Source organism: Giraffa tippelskirchi, chromosome 2 (assembly GCF_054371585.1).
Source record: "Giraffa tippelskirchi isolate mGirTip1 chromosome 2, T2T-mGirTip1v1.2.pri, whole genome shotgun sequence".
Lineage (NCBI taxonomy): Eukaryota > Metazoa > Chordata > Mammalia > Artiodactyla > Giraffidae > Giraffa > Giraffa tippelskirchi.
In genome coordinates, this window is record NC_137276.1 from 161,610,802 (window position 1) to 161,635,391 (window position 24,590).

Below are 24,590 nucleotides of genomic sequence, written 5' to 3' on the forward strand. Positions count from 1 at the left end.
GTGAGTGACTGCATAACACGACTTTATAATTACACATGACTGCTTTATCTGGGACTTCCCTGATAGCTCAGTTGGTAAAGAATTCTCCTGCAATTCAGGAGACCCTGGTTCGATTCCTGGGTCAGGAAGATCCGCTGGAGAAGGAATAGTCTACCTGCTCCAGTATTCTTGGGCTTCCCAAGAGTGGCTCAGCTGGTAAAGAATCCGCCTGTAATGCGGGAGACCTGGGTTTGATCCCTGGGTTGGGAAGATCCCCCGGAGAAGGGAAAGGCTACCCACTCCAGTATTCTGGCCTAGAGAATTCCACAGACTGTATAGTCCATGTGGTAGCAAAGAGTCAGACATGACTGAGCGACTTCCATTTTCACTTTTCACTTTATCTGATCCTCCCAGTATTCCTCATATGGGAAGAACAAAGATGATTATTCCCATTTTACAGATGAGAACAAGGCCACAGGCTCCCTCTCACTTACTCACTTAACTCATGTTTATTGTGTGTGAGTTTCAGTTTAGAGTAGTGCATCTCAAACTTGAATGTGCACAGGAACTTGGTGAGATGTAGGTTCTGATTTAGCATGTTTGGGGTGGGACCTGAGACTCTACATTTCTAACAAGCGTCCACGTGCACCCATGCTGCTGGCGCAAGGGTCACACTGGGGTGCTACCAACCTAGCAGGTCGGTGGAGAGACAGTAAATGCCTGATTCACTGGAGTATGTAGCAGGAAGTAGAGTCTTCTTCAAACCTGAGGAAGGAGAGACAGCATTGTGCCCATTTTACAGATATGGAAACTGAGGATCAGAGAGACTAAGTGCCTCCTCCCAGGTCTTATCTAGCTCTTCTGCCACCAGTTCAGTGCTGCCTCGACTGCCACTCTCTGCACTGTGTGCTGGGAGAATTCGGAGATGAAGGCATCACATTCAAGCTTGGGAAGGTGCTGGAGGAGATGTACATGCACCAGGACACAAAGTGGTCTGAGAGAAGAGCCGGAGGTCCAGAGGCGGGGGAGCACGTGCCGGCCAGATTTTACCCCCCAATATGTGCCTTGTCTTTGTTTTCTACCCACAGCCCAATTAGACTGCAGATCGGGGCTTTCTTCCATCAACCCAATCCCTTTAAAAGAAAGAAAGAAAGAAAACCAGTGGCTTTAGGATTTCTCTTTTAAGCCCCGAACCTCTTCAGTGGAAAGTGCTGCCTTCCGACCCCGTTGATGTAATTGCCATAATTGAAGATTCCAGACCTCCATGGGGGTGGACAGGGCCCCATTCAGCCATCGGGTCAGCGAAGTGTAAACTGCTGAGTCCTTCAGATGCCCTGGCCACAGCCTCCCCTCCCCCACGCCAGCCCTGCAGGCAGGCTCCCCGCGACGCCAGGGCAGCCAGGCCCAGGCTGGTCCCTCTCTGGCTCTGGGAACTATGCCTAATTAAGGGGTCTGTTCTCATCTCCATGGGGCCGACTTAAGGCCTCCTGACAGTAATGAGAGCCACACGTGTGGGGCTGGGGGGCGGGAAGGACAGCCCCCTGCTGTCTTAGCACCATATTAAACAGCAAGTCACACACACACACACACACACACGTATGCACACAGTGCAGTTCGGTTATAATCACCCTCACAAATTCAGAGCTAAGAGAAGCTGCTCCAATTCTGAAAGAGGAAGGAACCAAAGAGAAGAAATAGCTTGCCCCCGGGGCACACGGTGAGTCAGTGGGGGCTGGCCTCAGGTGTCCTGTCGCACCTCACAGCACAGACTTCCCCTGAGGGTGGGGCTCCCCGCTGAGGCCCCGGCAGGCCGCTGCCGGGTGGAGGAGGGGAGGGGAGCGGCTCCCAACTGCTCCTTAGCGAGCAGCCTGAGCCAGAGGGCCGTCATGGTCACCCCAGAGCAGAAAGGAGCAGTTCCCCGGGGCTGGGGCTGCTGGCACTGCCAAGACACCCTTTGATCACACGACAGGGCCATCCTCTGAGCAAGACAGTCCCTGTTGCGGGTGGACCCATACCTAATCATTGATCTCCCGGCAAGGAAAGGAGCCAGCCTGGGTCACCCTCTCCTGCATCTTCTGTGTCCCTGTCTAAGCGCCGCCCCCTCCTCTCCCCCATCCCTCTCTCCCCGCTTCCTCCCTGCCTCAGCCCGGAGCACCTGAGCCAGCTGCCCTGCCACACATTCTTCCTGTCTCTCCAGTAGAGGAATGTTGCACCGTGCCAAGCGCAGAGTGGGTTCTCAGTAAATATTCATTAAATATGAGAGAAGTCCACGTTTGTTCCAATTCGCAGTCACTGTCAGTGCACTGTTCCCATCACAACTGTGCTTACAGAGAGAGGACCCCGAGGTGAGGAGAAGCAGAAAAGCTGACAATAACAAGGACCAAAACTCAGAGCTACAGACTCACTTATAAAGAGAGTGAATGATGGAACATTTCAGTTTCCATGGCACAGGGCTGACTTCCAGCAAAGAAGCCAATATAATCTGGAGACTTGGGGTTCTTCCTGAAGCCCTCTCACCAGCATCCCTGTTCCCACACTCCCTCTTTCCACTTTCCAGTCCTCTGTGCACACTAGCCCTCAGGCTGACGGGCCTCGCCCCTTGAATTGTGTGATGCTCCTGCTCAAAAGCCTTTTCTGACTCCCTATTCACTCTGCAGGAAGCCTGTCTTACCTGGCACTCAGGGGGCCTTCTTGATCTGGCCTGGCCTCAGCATCATAGTTTCCACTGCACTTTAGAGCACTTCTACCTCGTCAGTCAGGTTGTTCTCACGCAGTTCAGACAGTGTAGGGAAGGGCATGGGAGCCAGAAGACCAAGATATGAGCCCCAGATCCACCATTTGACCTCTCTAAGCCCAGTTCCCCGTGGGTAAAATGGAGATGATCATAAAATCCACTCCCTAAGGCTGGCATGAGGATTAAGTGGTATAATGGGGCTTAAAGTACTTTACAAACATAAGGGGCCAGAGGAATGACAATTATTCATATATAGTTAAGATTACTCTCACCTCCAGCACTGCTTTTGATCTCAGAACTCTCACACCTGGTCAAACTCAGCTCAAGCTATGCTACTCATAGGAAAATCATGCCTGATAACTCGAGTTCTCACTGATTCTAGTTTTTCAGGCCTCACCCACAAAATGTATTATATTGTCCACTGTGTGTTGTACACATTAGGCTTAGAATTCCGAGCTTCCAGTTACATACTTGTATATTATTGTTCCTAGAGGAAAATATTGATCTTATTGATCCTAAAGAAGATCAGTCCTGAATATTCATTGGAAGCACTGACACAGAAGCTGAAACTCCAATACTTTGGCCACCTGTTGCGAAGAACTGACTCATTTGAAAAGTCCCTAATGCTGGGAAAGATTGAAGGCAGGAAGAAAAGGGGATGTCAGAGGGTGAGATGGTTGGATGGCATCACTGACTCAATGGACATGAGTTTGAGTAAACTCCAGGAGTTGGTGATGGACAGGGAAGCCTGGTGTGCTGCAGTCCATGGGGTCGCAGAGTCGGACACAACTGAGTAACTGAACTGAACTGAACTGATGTTATTGTTGCTCAGTCGATAAGTCGTGTCCAACCCCATGGGCTGTAGCACGCCAGGCTCCCCTGTCCTTCACTATCTCCTGGAGTTTGCTCAAACTCGTGTCCATGGAGTCAGTGATGCCATCCAACCATCTCATCCTCTGTTGCCTTCTTCTCCTGCTGTCCTCAATCTTCCCCAGCATCAGGGTCTTTTCCAGTGAGTCAGCTCTTCACATTAGGTAGCCAAATATTGGTGCCTCAGCTTCAGCACGAGACCTTCCATAAATATTCAGTGTTGATTTCCTTTAGGATTGACTGGTTTGATCTCCTTGCTGTCCAAGGTTCTCTTAAGAGTCTTCTCCAGCACCTCAATTCGAAAACATAAATTTTTCAGCACTCAGCCTTCTTTATGGTCCAACTCTCACATTTGTACATGACTACTGGAAAAATCACAGCTATGACTATAGAGACCTTTGTCGACAAAGTGCTGTCTCTGCTTTTTAATACTTACATATAGTATAATGGACTTCCCTGGTGGTTCAAATGGTAAACAGTCTGCCTTCAGTGCAGGAGACCTGGGTTTGATCCCTGGATCAGGAAGATCCCCTAGAGAAGGTTGGCAACCTACTCCAGTATTCTTGCCTGGAAAATCCCATGGACGGAGGAGCCTGGTGGGGTCCAGTTCATGGGGTTGCAAAAGTTAGACACGACTGAGTGACTTCACTTCACTTATAGTATAATACAAAAAAATCAAGTGACAATTAAAAAACAAAGACAAAGTAAAGCTCAAGATATAAATGGAGGAAAAAATCAGAAACACCACTGATGGAAGAAAAGGACAATTATGTTAGACACCTAGGTTAAACTGGTTACCGCAGTTACGTCCCCTTGGGGATAATCCTCATTTTCCCTTCTTTGCTGTTCGGTAGAGGAGACATGTGTATTCTTCAGCCCACAAAAGGGGAAGATTGGAACTTTCCCATCTCCCTTCTGCTGGAGAGGAGGAGTAACTAATGAGATGGGTGAGGGTCACGTTTACCAGGTGAGGGTCACTGGGTCCAGGGCACTGTGCTCCATGGTCTCATCAGAGCAGAACAGGCTCCTGCTCTCTGTCAACCCCCATTGCTGTTGATAAGCCGTCTGCACAGGGAATCACTCCTCACTGTCCACCCCTCTCCCCCTCCACCACCCAGCAGGATGGCTGCCTTTCTTCAGTTGCTTCTACTTCCCCAGTCCTCTAGAAGCAGGCCGTCATCTTTTCCTTGCAGTGGCTTGAATAAGTAGACTCAGCTTCTACTTGACAGGACACTGAGGTCCCAAAGTCAGGCCCAGGGAGGGAGCAGGAAGTCCCATCCCATTCCCTGATACAGAGGGTAAAAGACAAGCTGCAGGTTTGGAAGCTTGCTTTGCCGTCAGTGATACTGATGCACGTTTGGCCGGTGGTGCTAGGATCTGCTCTCAATCATTTCAAAAGAGGAGCAGAGATGGTTTTAAAACCCTTACTGCCAGCAAACTCAAACATGGACTATGAGCTTTGTAACTATCATCACTATAGTACAGTAAATATCATTATTTGATTAAAAAAATGGAAATAGAGCTGAAGTTAAAGAGGGATGTGTCCAGATATAAGGGACATTGAGTAATACAACAGGAGAGTTGTCAATGACGGTTTAGCAGAAGATGCCAAAAGTGTCTTTTTTGTTGTTTTGCAATAGCCCATAATAAAAGTCAAGGGAGTGTATTGATTTATAGTCCAATGTAAAATTGATTTATAATTCAATGCAATTCAAACTTATTTCTTTGTGTTGACCCAATCACGTACAAGGATGGAGTTTAATTCGTTATTTCAATCACGTTTTTGGCAAGAGATGAACAGCCGACGACTTAGAGTGAAACTCATGCACTATCATATACTGCAGAAATAAAAGCTGATATGACTGTATGCCTGAAACTAACACGATATTGTAGATCAACTATACTCCAATATAAAATAAATATTGAATTTCAAATTAAGTTTAAAAATTAAGTAAATAAAAAACAAGCAAAAAAATCAATATGACCCTTTGGAAAACAATTTGGCAATATGTATTGAGATATTAATAATACTCAATAATGCTCTTCTTTTGAGCAATTCCACTTGTGGGAATTTGTCTTTAAAAAAAATAAAAATGTTTTAAAGTAATATGCTTAAATGTTTAAGTAAATCATGGTACATCAATGATGAAAGATTACACAGTCATTCAAAGTGAAGTTCATGTTAAATAGCAAAAGTGCATCATAAAATGGTGTATTACAATGACATGATCATAATCATGTAAAATCATGAAAGGAAGAAAAATATCAAATAAGAAGAATGATTTTTCTTTCACCTTTTCAGTATTTTTCTATTTTTTAAAAGAGTATATATTATATTATAGTTGGAAATAAAATGAACTTTATTATTAATGTATATAGTTAGCTGTCCGCAGATCCTACTACTTTTTGATACCAGTCTGGCAGACAACAGAGCTGGCATTTTGTTACAAAAATTAAGAACTGTACTTATTGCCTCACCCAGGTGACAGGGCATCTCACACTCAGAAGGAAACTCATTGTTGCTGGTGGGTAGGATCTATCTTTTTCTAAACTAGGAGTGTTGGAGGTGATCGAGCACATGGGGCTGTCTCAGTTCAGCTGTGGACTCCTTGAGCAAGAGACAGAGACTTCTACTTTTTTGATTTAGTCCCCAGGGCTTTACTGTAACTTATCACCTGCCAGGAGACCAATGAGTTGTTGGTTTGATTGGTTAATCTAATGATTTGCCTTGCTGGTTCTCTACGATCATCTTAATCATCGATTAATCACAGGTACTTAATCAAACATTATCGATTGATCATAGGTACTCAATCAATCATTACTGAGTAACTGAATGATGAAATAGACATCTGTGAACCTTTGTGGGAAGTACTGAAAGAAGACTAAACTCTTACATATGCTGCCGGTCCAGCTCAGTGGACCCTGCTAATCACTCTGTCCTCGCCACCCCCCACCTCAACCCCACATCACCGTGTGACATGGCACAGTCCACACTGTTCACGTGAACCATGACTCCAGTCTCAATGCGATTGGTTTACTCATCTGATCCCCTCACTTGACTCTGAGCTTCTTGGAATAAGGTTTTACATTTTATTCATTTTTAATTAAATCTTCCTCTAAGGTTATTAGCATAGAGTCTGGGACATAACACGACACATGATTAAGGTTCAAAAATGCTTGAGATCGAAGCAACCAACCAACACAAGACAGAACATCTCAGATATCAATGATATCAATGAGCCATTCAGCCCTGGGCCAGGTGTGGTAACTGAGGGCTTGAAGGAACCACGGAAGAAATGGTGTAACTCTTGCCACACTTCACTGCGATGCATCCTTTACTAGTTTCTCTTCCCTTCTAGGTTGCAAACACCATGAGGGCAGGGGCTCTCTGTCTTATTCCCCCCAAACTCCAGCAATCACCCAACACCACCAACTCAGAAGATTCCTATTGAAGGAATGAATGGATGGCAGGGGACTCCTGGTTTTGACTTTCTCCAACTGTGGTTACTCACTGAACACAGAGGCAGATCACAGGCCGTGCTGTGCAGCCTGCTGTTCTCTGCCCTTTCCCCTGGTTGTTATTAAGAGCTAAGAACTATGCACAGCTGGTGGGCCTCTTTCTCCTCAGCTGAACATGACCTGGCAACTTAAGCAAAAGCCATAGCAGGCCTTTGACCAAAGGAGCCTCAGGAAAATGTGGGTCTTTCCCAAGCAGATATCGAGCAACAGGCAACAGAAATCATTCATCCCTCCACCACACCCCACCCCCCGTCATGTCCTTGGAATTGTATACAACTTCAAACTTCCTCATACAATTTCCTTAGAAACAACAGGGTGAGTGAGTGAAGTCGCTCAGTCGTGTCCGACTCTTTGTGACCCCATGGACACCAGGCTCCTCCATCCATAGGATTTTCTAGGCAAGAGTACTGGAGTGGGTTGCCATTTCCTTCTCCAGGGAATCTTCCCTGGAGATCGAACCCAGGTCTCCTGCATTGTAGACAGACACTTTACCGTCTGAGCCACCAGGGAGGCCCAAAACAGGAGGAAACAGCAAAAGAAAGGAGATTTTCTAAAGTTTTGAGACAAAATCAGTTAGGGGACAAAGGGCTTTCTCCTTGCGCCTTGCAAAAAGATGTCCTAGGCACTCTCATGCTCAGCTCTACAACAGCTCTGGTCTCAATTGTAAATGAATTCATTCATACGTGGAGCTCTGGGCCAGACCAGACCACCTTACATGCCTGTGTATCCACAGGCTCCAGCTCTCATTGTTGTTGTTGTTGTTTAGTCACTCAGTCGTGTCTTACTCTGTGATGCCATGGACTGTAGCCTGCCAGGCTCCTCTGTCCATGAGACTTCCCAGGCAAGAATACTGGAGCGGGTTGCCATTTCCTTCTCCAGGGGATCTTCCCGACCCAGGGGTCAAACCCAGGTCTCCTGCATCGGAGGCTGATTCTTTACCACTGAGCCACCAGGGAAGCCCCCAGCTCTCATTAGAAACATCCTTTCTGACACAGCATCGTAAAATAGACCTTTTCCAACTTAGTATATAAGAATCCACATGCAGAAACTCAGGACTTTCCTGAAACTCTGGATTATCAGGCTAAAAATGGGAGCCCAGAATCTGCATTTTTAATGCCCGCAGGCAATTCTGAGGTCTAGCATCTAAAGTGAAAGTGATAGTTACTCAGTTTTGTCCAACTCTTCACAAACCCACGGACTGTAGCCTGCCAGGCTCCTCTGTCCATGGGATTCTTCAGGCAAAAATACTGAAGTGGGTTGCCATTTCCTTCTCCAGGGGCTCTTCCTGACCCGGGGATTGAACCCTGGTTTCCTGCATTGACAGGTGGATTCTTTACCATCTGAGCCACCGGGGAAACTAAGGCCTCTGCTTTGAAAGTCACTCTTCTGATTCCAGGATAAAACTCTCCTCCCCTTCTCCCCACCACTCTTTGAGCTCTCTTCCTGCCCTGTGAGTCTCTCAGCCCCCTCGGGCAGACGTCTTCTCCTCAGGCACAAGTCACACTAGCATCACTGAACTGTGACACTGTCTTTAATAGTACTTCCCCAGCACATCACACATTACGTGGTCTAGAGCAAGTATCCAGAAAATGTCTGCTGAATGAATGAATGAATGAATGAATGAATAAACATTCATTAACATCACCACAGAATAATTACCTCCCTTTCAGTTTTCCCCTAGTTTTTCAAGTCTAACTTGAGGAAAACATGACTTGCTATTTAAGACCATTTTCCACTCACAGACATAGAGAACAAACTAGTGGTTACTAGCTGGGAGAGGGAAGTGGGGAGAGGCAATGGGGTAGAAGAGTAAGAGATGCAAACTATTAGGTATAAATCATGCTACAACGATAGACTGTACAACATAGGGAGTATCGCCAGTATTTTACAATAATTCTAAATAGAGTATAACCTTTAAAAATTATGAATCATTGTATTGTATACCTGTAATTTATATAATATGGTACATCAATAATATGTCAACCTAAAAATAATTTAAAAATAAAGAACAATAGGAGAACATTTTAAAAAATAACTAACGCCACATCTATTTACAAGTTCATTTTAAATTAAAAATAATAAAAGATTATTTTCTGTTCTCCTTGCCTTGGCATGTCTCTCAGAGGCACTGACTGGGAAGCTAGTGCCAGGGGAGAAAAGCAGTTCCCCAAATACAACCTGAAAGAGGCCCTATAGTCATCTGCTAAAGCCCCGAGAGAATATCATTTCCACATCAAAGATCTGTGGATCAAAGACATCCACCACGGTGCTGCTCTGGTACCCATGCTAGAGAAATGGCACCAGAAGCTTCTCTTCCCTGCAGGAGAGCCATGTCAGCCAGGTCAGATCTGTGGGAGGATGAGAGGCCGCTCTTCTCCAGTGCTACTGCTGAGGGAAGCCTTGGGCTGGAAATACCGGTGGGGAGGTTAATGATGAATTCTGAATTAAAACACAAGAAGCCCCTCTTCCTTCCCCATTCACATCTTCCTTTCTTAAGGCTGAAAAAAAAGAGAAGGGGGATAAATTAGGAGTTTGGGATTAACAGATACACGTTACTAAGGTCCTACTGTATAGCACAGGGAACTATATTCAGTATCTTATAATAACCTATCATGGAAACGAATCTGAAAAAGAACATATATATGTATATATGTGTGTGTGTGTGTATATATATATATATATATATATATATGGATCACTTTGCTGTACACCTGAAACTGGCACAACATTATAAATCAACTATACTTCAATGAAAAAAAAAGGTCCCCTCTCCCTTGGCAAGACTGCCCCAGGCTTAATCAGAACCTTAAACGGCTGTCCTTCACCTGTGTTGGAAGCACAGGGACCACGATTAGAATAGTCTGATGTAAGTGTGGCTTGTGGTGAAAGAGTTGCTGAGACAGTGCAAGCTGACACCATTAGAACAACTGGAGCTATGAGGTCATTTGGTCCAACAGGTAGGCCGTTCTGTTTTCTCAGTCCTGACATTCGGTGCCCTATCAGTTATTCAATAACCAGAAATGAGGTGGGTCCCACAAATTCCTGAATCTCCTTGGGGATGGAGGGGGAGGAGCTGTGCCTTCTTGATCAAGGCCGCCCGAGGAGAGGCCAGAGCTGGAAAGGTGCCCCCAGGAGGTTGGGTGAATGAAACAAAAGGCAAGAAAGATATTCAGAAGCAAGTGGCATCATTTCTGCAGAAGGATGAATCATTATTCTGCATCATATTTAACCCAGACAGTCATGCCCTGCTTGCAGACGGGAGGGAAAGTGAAACTCAGCCTCAGACTGAACAAATGTACAAACTCTCAGGTCAAAAGAGGTAGTCAAGCCTCACAAATTTGTTTTTGAAAAGATGAGGGCAGGGGAGTTATTTGAGGGGAGGTTATTCACTTTTGAATTTATGTTTCTATCCAACATACACCACAGATATGAACCAACATACAAAGGTTCTAGATCTTTAAAATGAAATATTTTAATGAGATATTGTAATTAAGGTTTCAAAAAGTAAGTTCAAACCAAACATATTTTTCTATGACCATTTCCTAGAGGTTAAAGGGAAAAGAGGTTGTAGCTTTTTTTTTTTTTCAGGCATAACACGAGGGGTGAGGTGGTATGTTAGTGTACCCGAGCTGCCAAAACAAAGTACCACAAACTAGGTGGCTTGAAACAACAGAAATGTATCATGAGAGTTTTGGAGGCTAGAAGGTCTGCCATCAAGGTGTCAGCGGGACCATGCTCCCCCCAAAACCTACAGAGGAGAATTCTTTTTTTTTTCTTCTATTTACTTTTAATTAGAGGATAATTGCTTCACGATGCTGTGTTGATTTCTGCCATACATCAACAAGAATCAGCCATAGGTAGACACGCGTCCCCTCCCTTTTGAACCTCCATCCCATCCCTCTAGGTTGTCATAGGAAAGAGAATTTTTGCTTGCATCTCCAAGCTTCTGGTGTTTGTCAGCATTTCTTAATGTTCTTGGCTTGTCAGGGAATCACAGCAGTCTGTGTATCCATCACCACATGGCCAGCTTCTTCCTCATGTCTCTGTCTCTATGTCTTCTTCTCTTCTTAGAAGGACACCAGTCATTTTGAATTAAAGGCCCACCCTGGTCCCATACAACCTCACTTCGCTAATGACATCGGCAACAAACCCCTGTCAATCCTTATTTCCAAATAAGGCCACATTCTGAGATACTGGGGGTTAGGACTTCAACACATTTTTTACAGGACACAATTTAAACCGTATCACCAACAGCTCAGCTCACATAATCAGCTCAGCTCAGCTCATAGAAGGAAAACAGCCCACAGCATCCATATAGCTCCAGTCCTGGGAAGGCCCTTAGGGACAGATACATGTGTGATTCCTCCCAAAGAGAGGAACAGGCCATTCATCAATCAATCCTTTTAGCAAATATTTACTAGGCATCTACTAAGTGATCTACATATGCTTGCTGTGGGTGAGAGAAGTAAGACAAAGTCCCAGTAATTGATGCTGAATATTAGAAGAGAGATACTGGGTACTATTGTAATTCTTCATTCCACGGTCTCCAGCCTACCGCATTGAACTATGAGCAGTTTAAGGGCCAAGTACTTTGCCTGCAGCACTGTGCAACAGCTTCCCCATGCCCATAATCCTTTGTGGAACTGGGATGCAAGGAGCTTTTGAGCAGAGAAAATCCAGCATCAGTTCAGTTCAGTTCATTCGCTCAGTGCTGTCCAACTCTTTGCGACCCCCTGAACCGCAGCACACCAGGCCTCCCTGTCCATCACCAACTCCAGGAGTTCACCCAAACTCAAGTCCATCAAGTCAGTGATGCCATCCAACCACTTCATCCTCTGTCGTCCCCTTCTCCTCCTGCCCTCAATCTTTCGCAGCATCAGGGTCTTTCCAAATGAGTCAGTTCTTCGCATTAGGTGGCCAAAGTATTGGAGTTTCCGCTTCAACATCAGTACTTCCAATGAACACTCAGGACTGATTTCCTTTAGGATGGACTGGTTGGATCTCCTTGCAGTCCAAGGGACTCTCAAGAGTCTTATCCAAAACCCAGCACACAAGTTGTCAAAGGACAGTGTGCTACAGGTCAGAGGAGGCAAAATCCAAAAACCTGGGAATCACAGGGAAGATTCATAAGATTTTCTAGCTGGAGAGGATTTTTGAGACTATCTTAATTGATGGCTTCAAACTTGAACAAAAAAAAAAAAGAATATTTTCTTTGCAAAAATTGTATGTTCACAATGTGTGAACAGACAAAAGCCAGATCTTTCTGGTGGACGGACAAGAGGGCTGGGGAGAGCCCCTTTGGCTCAGTGCCATCTACAGGTTCTGATCCTGAGTTCCCTGGGAAGAAATACCTCCCCAGGCATTGTCTGAAAACCATTAGACTACCAGTGGGGAAACAGAGGCCCAGAAAGGCAGCAATGAACACCATATTCAGCAACATGAGTTGATGGCAGGACCAGAACTCAGATCTTTCTCTCACTTCCAAGGTAAATCTTCCTGCACTACCTCATGCTCTCAGGGTGAAGGGGACAAGAAGAGGGAGCTTCACACCACAGGATCTCCCTTTTCCTTCACACAGACTCTCGTTTCCTCTGGCCTCTGCCTGTCCCCACATTGCATTTCCTGGCAGGGACATATCCAGCACCACCCCCTGGGTATGTGCTGTAATTCTCTTCCCCCAGAGGCAGGGGAAGGGATTCAGTGACTTTTTGGGTCTCTTCCAGACCCGTGATACTGCAGCTCCAATTAGGCCCCCTTTCCCTGTGACCCTGATGGCACTTTCTAAGCTACCTAGGACTTACTTACCCTATCCCTTTATGGAAGAGGAAAATCAAAACTCATGAGACACAAATGGGAAGTTGTTTCTCCTCAAGTTTGCTCTGAATCATCTTTTTCTGATCCATATAACTGACAGAGAGGATATGAGTTGGGGAGATGCACAGATTTCTAAAAAGAAAGCCTCCCAAATATGTCTAACTCCATTTGAGACCATTTAGAAGTCCGTGCTCAGGGAATAATACCCAACACCCAGGGTTCTTAGCCCAATCAACTCAACCCTGAGAAAAGCTTCCAGAGATGTAGGCTCTCCTCATGAGGTGTCCTGTCTACCTCTGAGGTCAGTTTGGCCTCCAGCCACTGAAATGACTCCCCCAAAACTCACTGAAACCTTTGAGGAAGTTGAGTCCAGAGTCACTGTACTGCCAGTCAAAGGAAGGATGATCATTTGGAGAAATCTGCAGAGAGTAGTACCTCCAGGAGTAATCATGGGCCTTGATGTGTACATTCAAGACCCGTGGGTTCAAGTCCAGGCTTTGCCACTTGCTACTGGAGACTTGGGAGCAATCTCTTGATTCCTCTTGAACCTGCCTCACCCATGTAAATTGAGGGTTTACTCAACATCTATTCAACAAACACTGAGCATCTGCCAGTGCTAGGTAGAGCTGTGGTAAATTTTTCCTCTCTCTGCTTCCTAGGCTGTTGTGAGGACCAGACCAGCAGGGATCTGAGAGGCTGTCAGTGGTGGGGATACAGAATACCGTTTCTACCCTAAGACTCCTATTGAATGGGAGACATTTATTTCTTGAGCATGTCCTTTACTCCTCCAGCCATCATTCTCTCATGTCAAAACAATGTGATTAAGTCTCCCATTTTTTCAGATTTTTCATTACATCACCCATTTTGAGGGCCGAGTTGGCACCCAAAAAACCATCATCCGTGCAAATTGGCAATCTTAAATTTTCCTTTAAAAATGATGAATTACACAGACTTAGCCTTATCACCCTGTATCCTCAGCAGAGCCAGGCACACAGTAGATGCTCAATAAATATGTTCAATGAATGAATGGGGAACCTTGTCTCCAAAGAAGAGAATGAGTCAAATTAGAATTAAGAGGAAGGAGCACTATTCTATGGGTTTATTTTATCCATCTCCCAATAGTCAGCATCCCCTCTAACATTTTCCTGATTCCATGAATGTCTCCAGTCATGCGTTTCCTCTCTGGCTATGGCATGAAAACCCTTGGGACATGGTGTGCTGTCCAGCTGTTAGGCCTGACTTCAGTCTCCTAATCACACCAGTTACACATGAGGGAGGGGACGATGCGTGTGTCCCCTGCCACCCTCAAGTTAACTGCCAGGGCCAAGTGGAATATTTCCATCCGGCTTTTCTCCCCTTTCTTTCTTCTCTTAAGCTTCTTCTAGTGATAAAAGCTGAAGCAAATTGAAATTGGCAGCTCTGTAGTCTTCCAGCGACAGGAAAAGTACTAGAGATCATGTGAACTACATTTCTAAAAACTTAAAAAAAAAAATCTAATCTTGCCTCAATAAAAACGACATCATGTCACTGTAACCGGCAGGGGGAAAGGCTTGAATGTTGCTGGCAGCAGCCCAGCAGAGTTCAGGGGTTCTGTTGGCTGCGCTGAATTCCCACGGGAAAGGTAGACAGAGAGTACTGCCTTTCAGGTGAGCCTGGGAGGCCAAAGGAGGAGCAGGGGGATGACAAATCTCCCCTTGAAATCTCCCTGCAGTCTAGATATTGCTGCGATTGGGGCAGGCTTCCTCTGCCCCTTTTCCCACCTGGCTGCCTTCAACTGTGCACTTCCCTCTGGTCAGCTGACTTGGAGAAAGAGAAGATAGCCAATCTGGGACATCTCAATGGCACAGAGCCAAAGAGGGGGACCCCAAATGCCCCAATTCCACCCCAGTGTGGAACCTTTGCAAACTCACCCCTATGTGGTCTAAAGCAAGGACAACAATAAAAATAACAGATTGCCTGCAGTGGCAATGGCAGTCACTGGCCCTTCTGCATGGGAACTGCATCAGCCTTGGGAAGGGGAGTGCTGGGGGCTGGTTCTCACAGTGCCTTGGTTTACCTTCAGTGGGTAGTTCCTGGCTGCTACCAGCCATTGCTTGTTCTTCAGAGATCCCTGGATCAGTATATAAGGGATGGGTAAGAGTGACCACCTCTGGGGCAGGGTTTGGGGGATGAGGACCACAGACAGAAAGGTTACTTTTCAGGGTCTGCCCTTTGTACTACTTGAAAATTTTTAACCATATGCATTTTTTTCAGTTAAATCAATAAATAATTAAAGAGAAATCCATTAGCAGCAAGTGAACCCTGAGTGATGCCTGCCTGTTTCCTGCTCCCCTCTCCTAACTTCCCAAACAGGACCCACAGGAGTGCAAAGTGGCCCAACAAGAGGAAATCTGGAACAGATTGGGCAGAGGGAACAAATATATTACTTTTATATTAAAAGAAAGGAATATACACAGAGTATAATGCAAAATGTACTTGGATGATTAAGAGGAAATATAATATTTTCATTTGTATGATATGCCATATACCAACAAGCCACCCAACAGGCTGATGAATGATTTGGTGGCAGTTCCCCATTTCAGGGATCTGAGGCTGCAGAGGTGTTTCAGGGGTGTCTGTCCCCAAGAGCTGTATTCTGAAGCTCAGTCTAGTTAGTGTCTGGGGACCAAGAGGAGAGGAGGTCAGAACGCAAGGCTGGGGGCAGGGGTGGAGCTGAGCTTTGGAAAATGGGGAGGATCTCGACTGACAGAGAGCACTGAGTGAGGAGCCTGTGAGCAAGCATTGAATGGGGTAGAGGGAAGTGAGTGATGCAGACAGACAGAAGGAAGGTGGATAGAAGAAGGCTCTGATGAGGGGCCAGCCAGTGCTTCTCAAACTTGTTCCTGAAGCCTCACTTCAAGAAGGAGGGAGGAGTGTACAATCCCTGGGGGGACCAGGAGGCAGCCAGAGGCTGCCCACCACACAGGAGATCTTTCCCAGCAGTGTTAGCTCTCCCTTCAAAAATACACCTGAACTCCAATCAACTCTTGGCTGCCATTCTGGTCCAAGCTGCCTCAATCTCTTACCTGGATGAATGTCATAGCTTCCTAAGCATGATCTCCTTGCCTCCATCCTTGCCTACCACAGAGCAGCCAAAGCCATCCTTTAATAACATGAAGGAGATCATGTGACCTCTTTGCCCAAACCCTTGCAGCGGCTCCCGCCTCCCTCAGACCACAGCCAGGCCACTGAACAGCCCCAGAGCCTGCCCCATCCAGCCTTGCCATTCTCTGTGTCCCCTCCCCCTCCCTCCCCTTCCCACGTGGTTCCCTGAGAGCAATCACTCTGCCCTCTGGTTTTCCTACTGCACATAAGCCACACGTGGTCCTGTCTCAGAGCCTTTACACTTGCTGTTTCCTCTCTTTAGGAAGCTCCACTCCTGGACATTCACAGGCTCCCTCCCTCCTCTGTTCAAGTCTTCTCTCAAAGGCCTTCACTGACTGTGCCATTTAAACCTGCACCTCCTGGCATCGCCTTCTCCCCATCCCTGCTTGATTTCTCTCTCCAGTGCTTGTCACCTTCTACTATTCCATCAAACCCATTTATTCATTTTGCTTTTCTATCTCTCTATCTAAAATGTTTGCTCCAAAAGAGTATGGATTTTTTTTTTTTAATTTCTGCTTTAATACCTTGTAACATCATGCAACTCCTTCTTAAGAAGAGTTCCATTAATAAATACAGAAGGAATGAGAGAAATCAAAATTCAAGGTGTGGGGGTTGGACGGAGGCTTAAGGGGGAGAGGATATACGTAGAGTTATGACTGATTCTCAGTGTTGGATTGTATGGCAGAAACCAACACAATATTGTAAAGCACTTATCCTCCAATTAAAATAAAAAGAATTCACTATTAGCCTGTGAGTTCCAGTTTATTCAGTCGTGTCCAACTCTTTGCGACCCTATGGACTGTACCCCGCCAGGCTCCTCTGTCCATGGGATTCTCCAGGCAAGAACACTGGAGTGGGCTGCCATGCCGTCCTCCAGGGGATCTTCCAGACCCAGGGATGGAACCCATATCTCATGTCTCCTGCATTGGCAGGCAGGAAAAATCCTAACTGTACCACGGCCAGTTCTGGTCGAAACCATCTTCACCTCGTGATCGTGATTATGGTCAACAATGGCAGTGAAATAGAGCAGTGTCACGTAGCCCCTGACATGCTGCCCTGGGAAGGGCTCACCAGCCTCGGGCAGTTCTCCTCAGTGACAAAACTCCTCCATATGTTCGTGAGAAAACATCAGACAGACACCAGTGAAGGAAACTCTCTGTAGCAACGGACTAGTGCTCTTGTGAGTGTCGTGACAGACAAGGCACTGTCACAGAGTGAAGGGGACTAAAGTGACAAGTTCCAGTTCTGCATGGGCTCAGGTGAGCCTCTTCTTTCAGTCCTTCCAGCCCTGGGGGTGCTAAATGTGCTGTGGACTCTGGATGGGATCTTGTAACAGAAAAAAATAGAGTAGAAAAAATGGTGAAATCTGAAACAAATCTATCATTGATAGCATTGTACCAAGGTTGTTTTTTGATGATCGTTCCATGGCTATATAAGATAACCATGTCACCAAGGTGGGGTGGGTAACAGAAGGGAAGCTGGGTAAAGGGTATAAGAGAGAGGGCTGTGGTATATCTGCAACTTTTCTGTAAGCCTAAAATTCTCTCAAAAAATTTTTAAGGCTCATCAGGGTCAAATCTGGCAGTTATTTCTCACTGAACAATAGGTTTGGACAGAGAAAGAAATGAAAATAATTCTAGAAGTTATTATTAAAAGTGGAATTGTTGTTCAAAGGATAGCACTGCATGTCATCTTTTGAGTCCTCTTTCCCCACCATGACCCAAGGCCTGCCGGGTGTCTGAATTTCTTAATTCTCCCCAGCCCTCCAGGCCTCCTTTAATGAAGGCAAATCTCTGCCTTCTCCTCTGCCAGGGCCTCCCTTGCACCGGCTAAAACCAGAAGAAGGTAGTGTGGGACTCTGGAGAAAGGGAGCCTCTAAAAACTCATAAAGAGACTCCTTTGCAGACCACCGGCAAGAGTGACCAAACAGGTGGGAAGACAACGAAGGCACACGACATGGAAACTGAGTGGGGGAAGTTGCCTCAGACCTCTCAGCCAGTGAAAGGGGAAAAAAATCTATAAAACTCAAAAGGCCCAATCGGGGTCACTCAACACAATCTTTATTCTGTGAGAGAAAGCAGTGGGCCCCACACAGGGTATCAAAGACTGAGAGCCCACGTTATCTCCAGTTTTTACTCAAAGAACTCAGCATATTTGGGTGGTTTTTTTTTTAATCTCCCCCTTTCATTTATTGTCTCAGGGTAAACACTTGTGATTCATAAATGCCTGAGGAGTGATTCAGTATTCTCCTGTTCAAACCAGCAGAGGCCACATCAAACAATAGACCACAAGGTATTATTAATCATTAAATAGGCACATATAAGAACACTCGGGTGAGGGAGCCATTTTTCTTTTCTTTCTTTCTTTCTTTTTTTTTTTAAGAGCAAACCTTGAGTTTGACCTATTCAGTAAAAAAAAAAAAAATGTGATTTTTTTTGTTTGTTTATTTGGCCTTTGGTTTGCAGGGAGGGTTGTTTTTTGTTTCCCTCGAAAGAGTCAAATTCAAGGTGAAAAGGGCAAATATTTCAGGTGGAAAAAATGTTCTTTCCTTTGGAGTCTTCCTTCAGCCGTCAAACAATGGCCTGAGTTTCAGATTGCAGCACTCATTTTTTTCCACATTCATGTGCTAAAGAAAAAAATGGATGTTCTCAGCCATGGGTGGTCAGTGCAAGAGTCCCTGGCAGCATTGCTATGTGGTAGCTGTAACCTGGATGCAAACTCGCAGGTGGGGAAGCCTGAAGTATACCTGCTCTGTCAAAGAAAAAACCAAGTCATGTCAAACATGCCTCAAGCACAACCATCCAACCATCACAAGGACCCTGCTCTGACCCTCCCGTTTCCTATATACACTGAAAAGGAAAAAAAAGTGGCAGAGAATCAGATGGGTTAGATAGCATCACCAACTCAAGGGACATGAATGTGAGCAAACTCCGGGAGACAGTGAAGGACAGGGAAGCCTGGCATGCTGCAGTCCATGGAGTGGCAAAGAGTCAGACATGACTTAGCAACTGAACAACATCACCAAATTTCCTCTAGATTCAAAACCAGGGCTTCTCCCTGTATGGAAGGTAGATCAATGGCATCACCTTCCAAAGATGGAGAAATGCTAAAACATTAGTGACTTAAAATAACATTTCTTGGAAATTCCCTGGCAGTTCAGTAGTTAGGACTCCAAGCTTCCACTGTCGGGTGGCCCAGGTTCAATTCCAGGTCAGGAACTAAAATCCCACAAGTCACACGGCAAGGACAAAAAGAAAATTTCTTCTTAGGAAGCTTCTCTGATAAAAGATACCTAAATAGACAGATGAACAATCTAGGACCTGCCATCATAGGACCTGCCCAAAGAATTACAATGGCCACATGTCCCATTTTTTATGCCAATTGTCCTGACATAGTTGTTAACAGCATTGGCTTTCACTCTCTAAAGTGTTCCAGTTTAGACCATAAATTATATGGTCATCTATAAGAATTTGCTAGATCAAGAAAGGTCTCAGGTATTCATTTTTTCACCTTATCTCATGGAAGTGTGACAGGGATCCAGGGAAGGCCTGCCAATGTTTACTCTTTTGGATGGAGTGTTCCTCTGCAGCCGTTTTTGGTCCTTCCAGTGGTGGGGGAGGGGGAGTGAGTCATCCATACATCCTGTGTGCCTGGCCCCTAACGATATCCCTGCCTCCATCCAGAACTCTCCTTGCCACAGGCCTGTGCTGTGTTATGCTTAGTCATTCAGTCATGTCCAACTATTTGCGACCCCACTGACCGTAGCCCTCCAGGCTCTTCAGTCCATGAGGATTCTCCAGGTAAGAATACTAGAGTGGCTTGCCATGAACTCCTCCAGGGGATCTTCCTACCCCAGGGATCGAACCCATGTCTCTCGCATTGCAGGCGGATTCTTTACTGTCTAAGCCACCAGGAAAGTCCAAGAATACCAGATTGGGTAGCCTATCCCTTCTCCAGGGGATCTTCCCAACCCAGGAATCAAACCAGGGTCTCCTGCATTTCAGGTGGATTCTTTTCCAGCTGAGCTGCCAAGTAAGCCCCTCCACAGGCCTGAGGTTCTAATCATTCCAGATAAGACTACACCAAGGTTGGCATTTTCCCACAAACAAAGCCACAACCAGAGTGCTCAGGTGGTAGAGACCCTCCTTCCTGGAAAAGAAGGAGGAGCCAGCTAACCTTTTAGGTTTCTCCTGGTCCCACAGCCTGTGATTCATAAAAGACTGGCTGAAGCTTTTGGTTTGCCAAATACTCACGGACCAATTTATCATAACGGTTGTTCATCCATTTCTTTGAGAATATTAACATATTCTGAATATTTTTAAGTGAATGAGTGTCTATCTTATATGGCAGATATAAATATATAAATACCTGGCATATATATATCAATATATGGCATATACATACATATGAATGGTAAAAGCAGCTGAGAATTTATATTTGTGTTTACAATATACTAGGTACCGTTCTTAGCATATTATGTATATTAGTCCTCCTAACAATCCTATAAGGTAAGCACTTTGAATTTTTCCCCATTTAACAGGCAAGTGAATTGAGGCATAAAATAGTCATGTCGCATAGCTAGAAAGTGAACAAGCTGGAACATGAACCCAGGCAGTCAGGCTCCAGAGTCTTTGCTTTTTAGCCACCCTGCACATACATAGAGATATGCACTCAACATTCCTAACAGAAATAATCACAGTCAAATCTCAGCTGTAAAATATCAAGGAAGGTGCTATTTAAATATAAGAGACCTTGACTTTATAGCCCCCTTTATCAATAACACTCAGCATCATAAAACAACAGGTGTGTTGGGGTACTCTGTAAAAACAGGTGTTTTCATGTGCTGAATTGACACATTTAACCCAGTATGTCCGGCTGTGATTTCTATATATTCTTGGTTACACAAAATCTTCCATGAGGGGCTGGCATGCATAGGGAGAGTGAGGCAGGAGGATGTGAGCAGTGGTCCATCCTGGGGACAAGGTGTAGGCTTCCACACTTTCCGGTGACGCCGCACCAGACTCACCTTTCCCAGGTATCCTTCTTGTTTTCTTTGCCAGTTTTCCAGCAGGACTAGTGCTCTCTCCCATGGCCTTTTTCCTTTCCATCTGCTTCCCAGTGATGGAACCTGCCTGCTTACATCTTACTTATTAACCATACGTAGATATGGCAGACTGCGATTACTGTAGAATTGTTTGGGAGCTCAGTATCTCGCTCCTTCCCACGTACCTTACCCTGGGAATTGCTTTGTACTTTCGTATTGCCATGTGGTAGTGTGTATTTAATAACCATCAATAAAGATAGGCCTGGGAAAGCACAGCCGCAGATTCCTCTCAATCCACCTGATTGCAACAGAAGAGAGCTGTCCACAGGGGTGTCCCTGCTGCCCAGAGGCGCTTACCTGGAGGCACCTGCACTCAGCAACCAAGGAAAATTTAGAAAAATACACTGACCCTCTCAGGGGTCCATTGAATCACCAGTAAAACATTTTTTTTTATGTTGAAGTTTATTCATGCATTTATTCTCCAAGTATTTCAGGGTGCTGACTCTGTGAAAGACATTGTACCAGATGCCATATGGAGTTTCTTCACTTCTTTATCAGAGAAGCAATGGAAGTGAAGAATGTGGGAAGTAAAGGGGCAACTTTTATAATATAAACCTGGGATGCCACCCCTCTGCACAGATGAATAGCATACGAATAGCAGGCAGGGATGGAAGTAGCTCTCAAAATAGGTGTGCATACGTAAATACATAAATAAAGCCAAATTTAATTTGAAAAAAATTAGGTGTGTGGTTCTGCCCTCTACACAGTTGCTATTGTTTAATCACTAAGTTGTGTCTGACTCTTTTGCAACATTAAGAACTGTAGCCCATCAGGCTTCTCTCTCTGTCCATGGGATTTCCCAGGCAAGAATGAAGCGGGTTGCCATTTCCTTCTCCAGGGGATCTTCCTGACCCGAGGACTGAACCTGAGTCTCCTGCATTGGAAGGTGGGTTCTTTACCACTGAACCACAGGGAAGCCCCTCCACATAGTAGGTACTCACTAATAGTCATTGACCTGAATTAAGTCAAACAGGCAATTGGAGATTGGATGGTTTTAACCCCTGGCTGGGTTGTCTGACTACCACCCACACAGGTTCACTCCATACAAAGAAGACAAACTGGGACTCCACCTTCCATTCAGATGGGGTTCTAGACACCAATCCAGGTCTGTCCCAGGTGCCAGGACTTTGAGAGCAGGTGAGGAGGGTGGAAAGGGTTGAATAGTGGCCCTCCCCTGCCAAGACAAGGAGCTCAAATATTTGAACGTGAGTACCTGGTCCCTCTGTGACTGTGGCAGCCTGGAGCAAAAACGGCCACAGCTAGATCCATGGACGAGAACTGCAGTTTGGCAACATGCTCCAGGAGGCAGCCACACTCGGGGACTTTATCAAGAGACCTCTGTCCGTCAGGCAAGGGGCCTATGGAAGTTCAGCCAGGCAAAAAGAGAGCTTTCTCTCCTCTACTTCCCATAATATCTCCCCTAGAATTGGACTGAGGGGAGCCAGAATGCACTGTGATACGTGCACAGTTGCCTACACTGTCAGAGAGCTGGAGATGAAGCCTGGGTCCTTGGTTCTTTCCCTGGTGCTACAAGAAATTGATGTGTTTGCCTCCCCGTCTGTTCTGAACCAGCCCGCCACCTCCTCTCCAGGACCACCACCCTCAGACTGACTACAGAGCAGGATGCAGTCTCGGTACTGCCCCCATTCCCTGTCATCACCCCAAACAATTCCATCACTTTTTCCAGTCTGTGGGCACTTATGTTATGCCTATAGCAATACTAACAGCATAGAACAAATAACTAGTGAGGAAAAGTGATGTAGGTTCCAGAGTTCTATAAGGGCCCTCAGTCACAGACCTAGTCTCTTGAGATGTTCCGGGAAGTTTCTTAGACGATTTCGGATGTTGAACTAGCCAGCTCAGCCGCAGCCCAGTAAAAACTATGATCATCAACTGTCCGTGTCCTTTCTGGAACTTGCTCAGTCACCTTCTGGCTAAGTGGGTTCCTTCCCTTCACCTCATCCCCCCTGGCTTCCCACCACAAGAAAACACCCTTGCTCCTTGCCTTCCAGATTACTACTCTGTTCTACCAAATTGGCAGTTATCGCCCTTCTCCCCTCTGTTCCAGTTTCTGGACATCTTATTCTTGCTGGTGACTGAGAAAGAAAAGTCTGTTCTCTCCTGGGCTCTAAGCTCCCTGCCCTGTTTCTTCAGAGGCACTATTTTCCTGGAAGCTTGTCTATTCTATAACCTTTGCCTCCAACAGCCCATGGTCTCCTGAACTAATCACTTGAATCCTCTAATCACTTGAATCCTCTGTCTCCCTCCATGGGCCTTCCATCAAGGCCTTCTATGAGGACAAAATGCTGTAATGAAGTAGAAGGTGCTCTGTCCACTGTCAAATACTACAAGGCAGGAGGACAAGTGAGGAACTCTTTGGAAGAGGCCAGAAGTTTCCAACCCCCCAGTGTTAGAAGGCTTGTTCCCTAAGGCTGATATCTAAAAGGAAAGTATATACATCACATGCAAATACCATTTGTGTGTGTGTGTGTGTGTGTGTGTGTGCACTCAGTTCATCAGTCATGTCCGACTCTTTGTGACCCCATGGACTATAACCTGCCAGGCTCCTCTGTCCATGGAATTTTCCAGGCAAGAAGATGGGTGACTTGCCATTTCCTCCTCCAGGGGATCTTCCCAACTCAGGGATCGAACCCGAGTCTCTGGCATCTCCTGCATTGGCAGGAGGGTTCTTTACCACTAGTGCCACCTGGGAAACCCTCACCAGCTCTCTACCACTTGGGAAAAATTCATTCTTTCTCTCACCTCTCCATCTGCTATTCTGTGTGGCCCCTGCGCAACTGACTTTCTGTCTCCTGGAACTTAGAAATCAAGATCCCTTCTTTTCTGGAGCTCAAAAGGTGGTGAGCAAATCCAAGAGGGAACCACGGTGCAGCAAGCCTGGCATTTAACAATGTTGTGTGCTGGGCATAGTCTGTCGTATGGCCGCACACCAGCAGGTAACTCTGGTTCTCAACCAGAAAATTCATCTCTGGTGGTAATGTTAGTCACTTGCTGTAGATGATGTTTCAAAACATTCTTACAGATATAGCAGGGCAGGTTTCTGGACTGGTGAGCAGGAAACTTGAGCCTAATTCTGGCTTTCTCTTCCCTTTCTGGGGAGGCTGTTAAACCTTAGTCCAGTCACTTCTTCCTGGGCTCAATTTTCCCATGCATTCAATCAGTAGACCCATTCAGCCACCTCTTAGGTCTCTTCCTCTGCCTCCCTCAACCCTCTCTGTAAGCTGAGGAAAATAAGCAAGGATAATGACAGTGACTTTGATTTAAAATATGCCTTACACATTCATCTAGCCCTAAGTTTTATCCAAATGATTCTCCTGGCTAGCTGAATTGTTTTTGTTTTTTTGAGGAATTTGATCTGATGTCAAAATTTGAACAGCATGGGTAAGCCAAACAAATGCATGTCCC